Source organism: Balaenoptera borealis, assembly GCF_965194805.1.
Source record: "Balaenoptera borealis genome assembly, chromosome: X".
NCBI classification, from domain to species: domain Eukaryota; kingdom Metazoa; phylum Chordata; class Mammalia; order Artiodactyla; family Balaenopteridae; genus Balaenoptera; species Balaenoptera borealis.
This window is the reverse complement of record NC_138881.1, coordinates 57,503,654-57,512,662: the sequence shown is the minus strand read 5'-3', so window position 1 is coordinate 57,512,662 and position 9,009 is coordinate 57,503,654. Positions and strand designations below refer to the sequence as shown.

At 38.2% G+C, this 9,009-nt stretch overlaps 1 long non-coding RNA gene across 1 annotated transcript; it reads right to left on the bottom strand.

Annotated features, from left to right (window-relative positions):
- Window positions 1-5,217: 5,217 nt before the first annotated feature.
- LOC309620432 lies at window positions 5,218-7,705 on the bottom strand. Its single transcript, XR_014239549.1, has 2 exons — window positions 6,997-7,705; window positions 5,218-6,678 (listed from the first exon to the last, which is right to left on the bottom strand). It is a non-coding gene; the product is annotated as an uncharacterized lncRNA (long non-coding RNA).
- Between the last annotated feature and the right edge of the window lie 1,304 nt (window positions 7,706-9,009).

Below are 9,009 nucleotides of genomic sequence, written 5' to 3'. Positions count from 1 at the left end.
CCTACCCAATTCTGTGTGGATCACTCTTATAGCCTTGGTTCTACAGGAGTCTTTCTGCCAGTCTCCAGTTAATTTTCAGTGGGAATTGTTCTGCATGTAGATGTACTTTTGATGTGTTTTTTGGGGGAGGTGAATTCTGCATCCTCCTACTTTGCCATCTTGATCTCTTTCCAAAAGTCATATTATTTTTGCTTGAAGTGTCAGAGGACAGAGTTTGGACTTTCCACCAGAGCTGAAAATTGTGGAGGGAAGTCTGGTAAAAGGGAACTGTGGTGGGAGCCCCTAAAATCCTGTTTGACCCTGAATTTCACATGCATGAGACTACTCCAAGGACCTCGCAGAATGAAATAGCTAAAGGGTTAAAAACCTGAGCAGAGATTTCAGCTATTGCTCACTGCAGGGAAGACAGAGTTTAGAGTCTGAGTGCTGCCAAGTAAAAGGGGTAAATATCTCTTTGTAAATATCCCAGACTTTCCATTGAAATCCTAGAAAGCTCTTGACTTTGGAGTAAAGACTATGCCCAAGGATGTAGGGGCTTACCCATAGAGTAAGAGCAAAATTGAAATAGATCCACCCTAAAAGATACATATAACCAGGCCCCCACAAGTTCAATGTTATTTGATTTATTTTCCCACTAGAACAAAAATCAACACTCTTCAGAGGACAAAACAAAATCTGCAGTCTCTACACTGTATAATTCATAAGGTCAAAGATAAAACAAAAATTAGTGGACATGTGAAAAAACAAGAAAATGGAACTCAGTGTCAAGAGAAACAGAAGTCAATATAAACTAACATGAGATATGCCAAACGTTGGAATGGTAAACAAGGACTTTAAAGATTTTTTTTTTTATAAATTGAAAAAGAAAAAGATGGTTGTAATGATTGGATCTCAACAAAAAATAAATAAATTAAAAAATAGAAATAGTTAAAAGAAAACAAATAGTTGTCTAAGATGGCATTGACTTGTTTCTCCTGGACAGGGTGATGTAGTCTCAATGGTAACATAAATCCAAGAAATAATGCAAGGGACAATCAAAAGAGAATAGAGACATGTACCACAATGTTCATTGTAGCACTATTTACAATAGCCAGGACATGGAAGCAACCTAAGTGTCCATCAACAGATGAATGGATAAAGAAGGTGTGGTACATATATACAATGGAATATTACTCAACCATAAAAAGAAACGAAATTGAATTATTTTTTTAAACATCTTTATTGAAGTATAATTGCTTTACAATGGTGTGTTAGTTTCTGCTTTATAACAAAGTGAATCAGTTATACATATACATATGTTCCCATATCTCTTCCCTTTTGCATCTCCCTCCCTCCCACCCTCCCTATCCCACCCCTCTAGGTGGTCACAAAGCACCAAGCTGATCTCCCTGTACTATGCGGCTGCTTCCCACTAACTATCTATTTTACATTTGGTAGTGTATATATGTCCATGACACTCTCTCACCCTGTCACATCTTACCCCTCCCCCTCCCCATATCCTCAAGTCCATTCTCTAGTAGGTCTGTGTCTTTATTCCCGTCTTGCCACTGGGTTCTTCATGACCTTTTTTTTTTTCCTTAGATTCCGTATATATGTGTTAGCATACTGTATTTGTTTTTCTCTTTCTGACTTACTTCACTCTGTATGACAGACTCTAACTCCATCCACCTCATTACAAATCCCTCCATTTCATTTCTTTTTATGGCTGAGTAATATTCCATTTGTATATATGTGCCACATCTTCTTTATCCATTTGTCTGTCAATGGGCATTTAGGTTGCTTCCATGTCCTGGCTATTGTAAATAGAGCTGCAATGAACATTTTGGTACATGACTCTTTTTGAATTATGGTTTTCTCAGGGTATATGCCCAGTAATGGGATTGCTGGGTCGTATGGTAGTTCTATTTTTAGTTTTTTAAGGAACCTCCATACTGTTCTCCATAGTGGCTGTATCAATTTACATTCCCACCAACAGTACAAGAGGGTTCCCTTTTCTCCACACCCTCTCCAGCATTTATTGTTTCTAGATTTTTTGATGATGGCCATTCTGACCGGTGTGAGATGATACCTCATTGTAGTTTTGATTTGCATTTCTCTAATGATTAATGATGTTGAGCATTCTTTCATGTGTCTGTTGGCAATCTGTATATCTTCTTTGGAGAAATGTCTATTTAGGTCTTCTGCCCATTTTTTGATTGGGTTGTTTTTTTTGTTTTTGTTTTTTTTTTTTAAACATCTTTATTGAAGTATAATTGCCTTACAATGGTGTGTTAGCTTCTGCTTTATAACAAAGTGAATCAGTTATACACATACAATATGTTCCCATATCTCTTCCCTCTTGCATCTCTCTCCCTCCCACCCTCCCCATCCCACCCCTCTAGGTGGTCACAAAGCACCGAGCTGATCTCCCTGTGCTATGTGGCTGCTTCCCACTAGCTATCTATTTTACATTTGGTAGTGTATATATGTCCATGACACTCTCTTACCCTGTCACATCTCAGCCCACCCCCTCCCCATATCCTCAAGTCCATTCTCTAGTCGGTCTGTGTCTTTATTCCCGTCTTGCCACTAGGTTCTTCATGGCCTTTTTTTTCCCCTTAGATTCCGTATATATGTGTTAGCATACTGTATTTGTTTTTCTCTTTCTGACTTACTTCACTCTGTATGACAGACTCTAACTCCATCCACCTCATTACAAATCCCTCCATTTCATTTCTTTTTATGGCTGAGTAATATTCCATTGTATATATGTGCCACATCTTCTTTATCCATTCATCTGTTGACGGACATTTAGGTTGCTTCCATGTCCTGGCTATTGTAAATAGAGCTGCAATGAACATTTTGGTACATGACTCTTTTTGAACTATGGTTTTCTCAGGGTATATGCCCAGTAGTGGGATTGCTGGGTCGTATGGTAGTTCTATTTGTAATTTTTTAAGGAACCTCCATACCGTTCTCCATAGTGGCTGTATCAATTTACATTCCCACCAACAGTGCAAGAGTGTTCCCTTTCCTCCACACCCTCTCCAGCATTTATTGTTTCTAGATTTTTTGATGATGGCCATTCTGATCGGTGTGAGATGATATCTCATTGTAGTTTTGATTTGCATTTCTCTAATGATTAATGATGTTGAGCATTCTTTCATGTGTCTGTTGGCCATATGTATATCTTCTTTGGAGAAATGTCTATTTAGGTCTTCTGCCCATTTTTGGATTGGGTTGTTTGTTTTTTTGTTATTGAGCTGCATGAGCTGCTTGTAAATCTTGGAGAGTAATCCTTTGTCAGTTGCTTCATTTGCAAATATTTTCTCCCATTCTGAGGGTTGTCTTTTGCTCTTGTTTATGGTTTCCTTTGCTGTGCAAAAGCTTTTAAGTTTCATTAGGTCCCATTTGTTTATTTGTGTTTTTATTTCCATTTCTCTAGGAGCTCGGTCAAAAAGGATCTTGCTGTGATTTATGTCATACAGTGTTCTGCCTATGTTTTCCTCTAAGAGTTTGATAGTGTCTGGCCTTACATTTAGGTCTTTAATCCATTTTGAGTTTATTTTTGTGTATGGTGTTAGGGAGTGTTCTAATTTCATTGTTTTATGTGTAGCTGTCCAGTTTTCCCTGCACCACTTATTGAAGAGGCTGTCTTTTCTCCACTGTTTATGCTTGCCTACTTTATCAAAGATAAGGTGACCATATGTGCGTGGGTTTATCTCTGGGCTTTCTATTCTGTTCCATTGATCTATATTTCTGTTTTTGTGCCAGTACCAAACAGTCTTGATTACTGTAGCTTTGTACTATAGTCTGAAGTCAGGGAGCCTGATTCCTCCAGCTCCATTTTTCGTTCTCAAGATTGCTTTGGCTATTCGGGATCTTTTGTGTTTCCATACAAATTGTGAAATTTTTTGTTCTAGTTCTGTGAAAAATGCAGTGGTAGTTTGATAGGGATTGCATTGAATCTGTAGATTGCTTTGGGTAGCAGAGTCATTTTCACAATGTTGATTCTTCCAATCCAAGAACATGGTATATCTCTCCATGTATTTGTATCATCTTTAATTTCTTTCATCAGTGTCCTATAATTTTCTGCATACAGGTCTTTTGTCTCCTTAGGTAGGTTTATTCCTAGATATTTTATTCTTTTTGTTGCAATGGTAAACGGGAGTGTTTTCTTAATTTCACATTCAGATTTTTCATCATTAGTATATAGGAATGCAAGAGATTTCTGTGCATTAATTTTGTATCCTGCTACTTTACCAAATTCGTTGATTAGCTCTAGTAGTTTTCTGGTAGCATCTTTAGGATTCTCTAGGTATAGTATCATGTCATCTGCAAACAGTGACAGCTTTACTTCTTCTTTTCTGATTTGGATTCCTTTTATTTCTTTTTCTTCTCTGATTGCTGTGGATAACACTTCCAAAACTATGTTGAATAATAGTGGTGAGAGTGGGCAACCTTGTCTTGTTCCTGATCTTAGTGGAAATGGTTTCAGTTTGTCACCATTGAGGACAATGTTGGCTGTGGGTTTGTCATATATGGCCTTTATTATGTTGAGGAAAGTTCCCTCTATGCCTACTTTCTGCAGGGCTTTTATCATAAATGGGTGTTGAATTTTGTGGAAAGCTTTCTCTGCATCTATTGAGATGATCATATGGTTTTTCTCCTTCAATTTGTTAATATGATGTATCACGTTGATTGATTTGCGTATATTGAAGAATCCTTGCATTCCTGGAATAAACCCCACTTGATCATGGTGTATGATCCTTTTAATGTGCTGTTGGATTCTGTTTGCGAGTATTTTGTTGAGGATTTTTGCATCTATGTTCATCAGTGATATTGGCCTGTAGTTTTGTTTCCTTGTGACATCTTTGTCTGGTTTTTGTATCAGGGTGATGGTGGCCTCGTAGAATGAGTTGGGGAGTGTTCCTCCCTCTGCAATATTTTGGAAGAGTTTGAGAAGGATAGGTGTTAGCTCTTCTCTAAATGTTTGATAGAATTCGCCTGTGAAGCCATCTGGTCCTGGGCTTTTGTTTGTTGGAAGATTTTTAATCACAGTTTCAATTTCAGTGCTTGTGATTGGTCTGTTCATATTTTCTATTTCTTCCTGGTTCAGTCTCGGCAGTTTGTGCATTTCTAAGAATCTGTCCATTTCTTCCAGGTTGTCCATTTTATTGGCGTAGGGTTGCTTGTAGTAATCTCTCATGATCGTTTGTATTCCTGCAGTGTCAGTGGTTACTTCTCCTTTTTCATTTCTAATTCTATTGATTTGAGTCTTCTCCCTTTTTCTCTTGATGAGTCTGGCTAATGGTTTATGAATTTTGTTTATCTTCTCAAAGAACCAGCTTTTAATTTCATTGATTTTTGCTATTGTTTCCTTCATTTCTTTTTCATTTATTTCTGATCTGATCTTTATGATTTCCTTCCTTCTGGTAACTTTGGCGTTTTTTTGCTCTTCTTTCTCTAATTGCTTTAGGTACAAGGTTAGGTTGTTTATTCGAGATGTTTCCTGTTTCTTGATGTAGGCTTGTATTGCTATAAACTTCCCTCTTAGAACTGCTTTTGCTGCATCCCATAGGTTTTGGGTCATCGTGTCTCCATTGTCATTTGTTTCTAGGTATTTTTTTATTTTCTCTTTGATTTCTTCAGTCATCACTTCGTTATTAAGTAGTGTATTGTTTAGCCTCCATGTGTTTGTATTTTTTACAGATCTTTTCCTGTAATGAAATTTAATTATTTTTAGTGAGGTGGATGGACCTAGAGTTTGTCATACAGAGTGAAGTAAGTCAGAAAGAGAAAAACAAATGCCGTATGCTAACACATATACATGGAATCTAAAAAAAAAAAAGGTTCTGATGAACCTAGGGGCAGGACAAGAATAAAGACACAGACCTAGAGAATGGACTTGAGGACACGGGGGTGGGAAGGGTAAGCTGGGATGAAATGAGAGAGTAGCATTGACATATATATACACTACCAAATGTAAAATAGATAGCTAGTGGGAAGCAGCTGCATAGCACAGGGAGATCAGCTCAGTGCTTTGTGACCACCTAGAGGGGTGGGATAGGGAGGGTGGGAGGTAGACACAAGAGGGAGGGAATATGGGGATATATGTATACATATAGCTGATTCACTTTGTTATACAGCAGAAAGTAACACAACATTGTAAAGCAATTATACTCCAATAAAGATGTTAAAAAGGGGGGGTAATCCTGAAAGCTGGAAAGAGGAGAGTGAACTGGTTGGAGGAAAACTCAACTGGACATTTTATGATCCAACCCAAAAGAAGATGGCTACCTAAGCCTAATATCTACTGATCCCCTACCTAGCAACAAAATGTGGCCCAGGTAGACTCACTCTTCCCCAAGGTGGAATGGGAATACTGCTGACAACCCCAGGTAAAACTGGCAGCACCAACAGGGGAAGTCAGTTGAAAGACCCACTGAAATTAAGGGGATAGAAGAAGTGTTCTCCTTTCCCATCAAGCCTGGTACTCCCATTCCCCATCAATAGAAACTAGGTAGCTGAATGGCAGGGGCAAGGGGGACCCCACCACAACAAGTGGCCTGGTCCAGGAGGCACTCTTTATCCTTGTTGGATGGCCTGGGGAAAGTTCTTCTGCCTACTCAGCATCCCCAGCAGAAACCAGTGGAAGTTCCAGCCGCAGCAAATAAAGCAAGCAGATAAAAATAACACCTCAGGACTTCCCTGGTGGCGCAGTGGTTGAGAGTCTGCCTGCCAATGCAGGGGACACGGGTTCGAGCCCTGGTCTGGGAGGATCCCACGTGCCACGGAGCAACTAGGCCCGTGAGCCACAAGTACTGAGCCTGTGCGTTTGGAGCCTGTGCTCCGCAACAAGAGAGGCCGCGACAGTGAGAGGCCCGCACACCGCGATGAAGAGTGGTGGCCCCCACTCACCGCAACCTGAGAAAGCCCACGCACAGAAACGAAGACCCAACACAGCCAAAAATAAATAAATAAATAAAGTGTAAAAATTAAAAAAAAAAAAAACACCTCAAAAACTCTAAAAGTAAATTTGATTGGAATCAGAGTTCACAAAAGTAGGCCAGGACCTGTGTGCTATACCTAAACAGAATGATTGCCTGCTAAAATAAAAAATTTAAATTGGACCCAGAGTCTCTTAAGGTAATAGATAAAATGCCTAGGAGACAGTAAAAAAAAGACCCATCATAACAAGAACTAGGAAAGCCAAAACTTTAGCAAGAAAAGACAATCAGCAGATGGAAAACTGAGATGAATCAGATATTGGAATTATCTGATAAAGATTTTAGAGCAACCATCATAAAAATGCTTCAACCAGCAACTAAAAATTATCTTCAAACAAATGAAAACATAGAGTATATCAGCAAAGAAATAGAAGTTATTTAAAACAGAACCAGATACTGTTTAAAAAAAAAAAAAAAGCACAAAGCACCGAGCTGATCTCCCTGTGCTATGCGGCTGCTTCCCACTAGCTATCTATTTTACGTTTGGTAGTGTATATATGTCCATGCTACTCTCTCACTTTGTCCCAGCTTACCCTTCCCCCTCCCCATGCTTTGTGACCACCTAGAGGGGTGGGATAGGGAGGGTGGGTGGGAGGGAGACGCAAGAGGGAAGAGATATGGAGACATATGTATATGTATAACTGATTCACTTTGTTATAAAGCAGAAACTAACACACCATTGTAAAGCAATTATACGCCAATAAAGATGTTAAAAAAAGGAACCAGATTTTATAAAATGAAAGAATACAATAATAGAAATTAAATATTTGCTAGATGGGGTCAATAGTACAGTGGAAATGACAGAGGATAGAATCAGTGAACTTGAGCACAGGTCAATAGAATTTACCCAATCTGAACAATAGAGACAAAATAGAAAAATTCAACAGACACACACACCTGTGGGACAATAACAAAAATCAGACATTGGTATCATTGTAGTCTCAGAAAGAGAGGAGAAAGACAGTGGTATTGAAAGAGTATTTGAACAATACTCTGGCTAAAAACTTTTCAGAAGCTGAGAAAACCTCAAATGATACCCCTCCCCCCAAAAAGTCCACATTGAGACATATCATAATGAAATTTCTGGAAAGTAATGACAAAGAAAAAAGCCTGAAAGGGGACAGAGAAATGACACGTTACCTATATCGTAACACCAATTCAAATTACAATAGATTTCTCATCTAAAACCATGAAGATCAGAAGGAAATGGCATATTTTCCAAGAACTGAAAGAAAAGAGTGTCAACCATGAATTCTATTTCTTGTGGAACTATCTTTCATGAATAAGGGGGAATAAAGACATTTTCATATGAAAAATGACTGAACTAACTGGTCACTAGTAGACTTCCCCTAAAGGATTGTTAAAGTAAGTTCTTCAAACAGAAAGGAGATGATAAAAGAAGGAATCTTAGAGCAGTAGGAAGAAAGGAAGGAAGGAAGGAAGGAAGGAAGGAAGGAAGGAAGGAAGGAAGGAAGGAAGGAAGGAAAGAAGGAAAGAAGGAAGAACAACAGAAAGAGCAGACATATAGGTACATATGATAGACTATCCTCATGAGTTTTCTATATCATATTTGTTGATTGAAACAAAAATATCACACTGTCTGATTCTCACCGTCTTAAATGTGAGGAAAGTAAAGGGAGCTAAATGGAGTAATGTTTCCATGTTTAATTATAAATTCTTATTTTGTGTATTCTTTTTTCTATTGAAGTATATTTGAAATACAATGTTGTATTAGTTTCCTCTGTACAACATAGTGATTCAACATTTGTATACATTGTGAAATGATCACCACAATAAGTTTATTTTCCATCTGTCACAATACGAAGTTAAAACAATATTATTGACTGTATTCCCCATGCTGTAATTACACCCCTTGACTTATTTATTTTATAACTGAAAGCTTGTACCTATTAATCTTCCTTACCTATTTTACTCATCCTCCACCACCCTGCCCTCTGGCAACCATCAATCTGTTCTCTGTATCTATGAGTCTGGGTTTTGTTTTGTTCTGTTTGTTTTC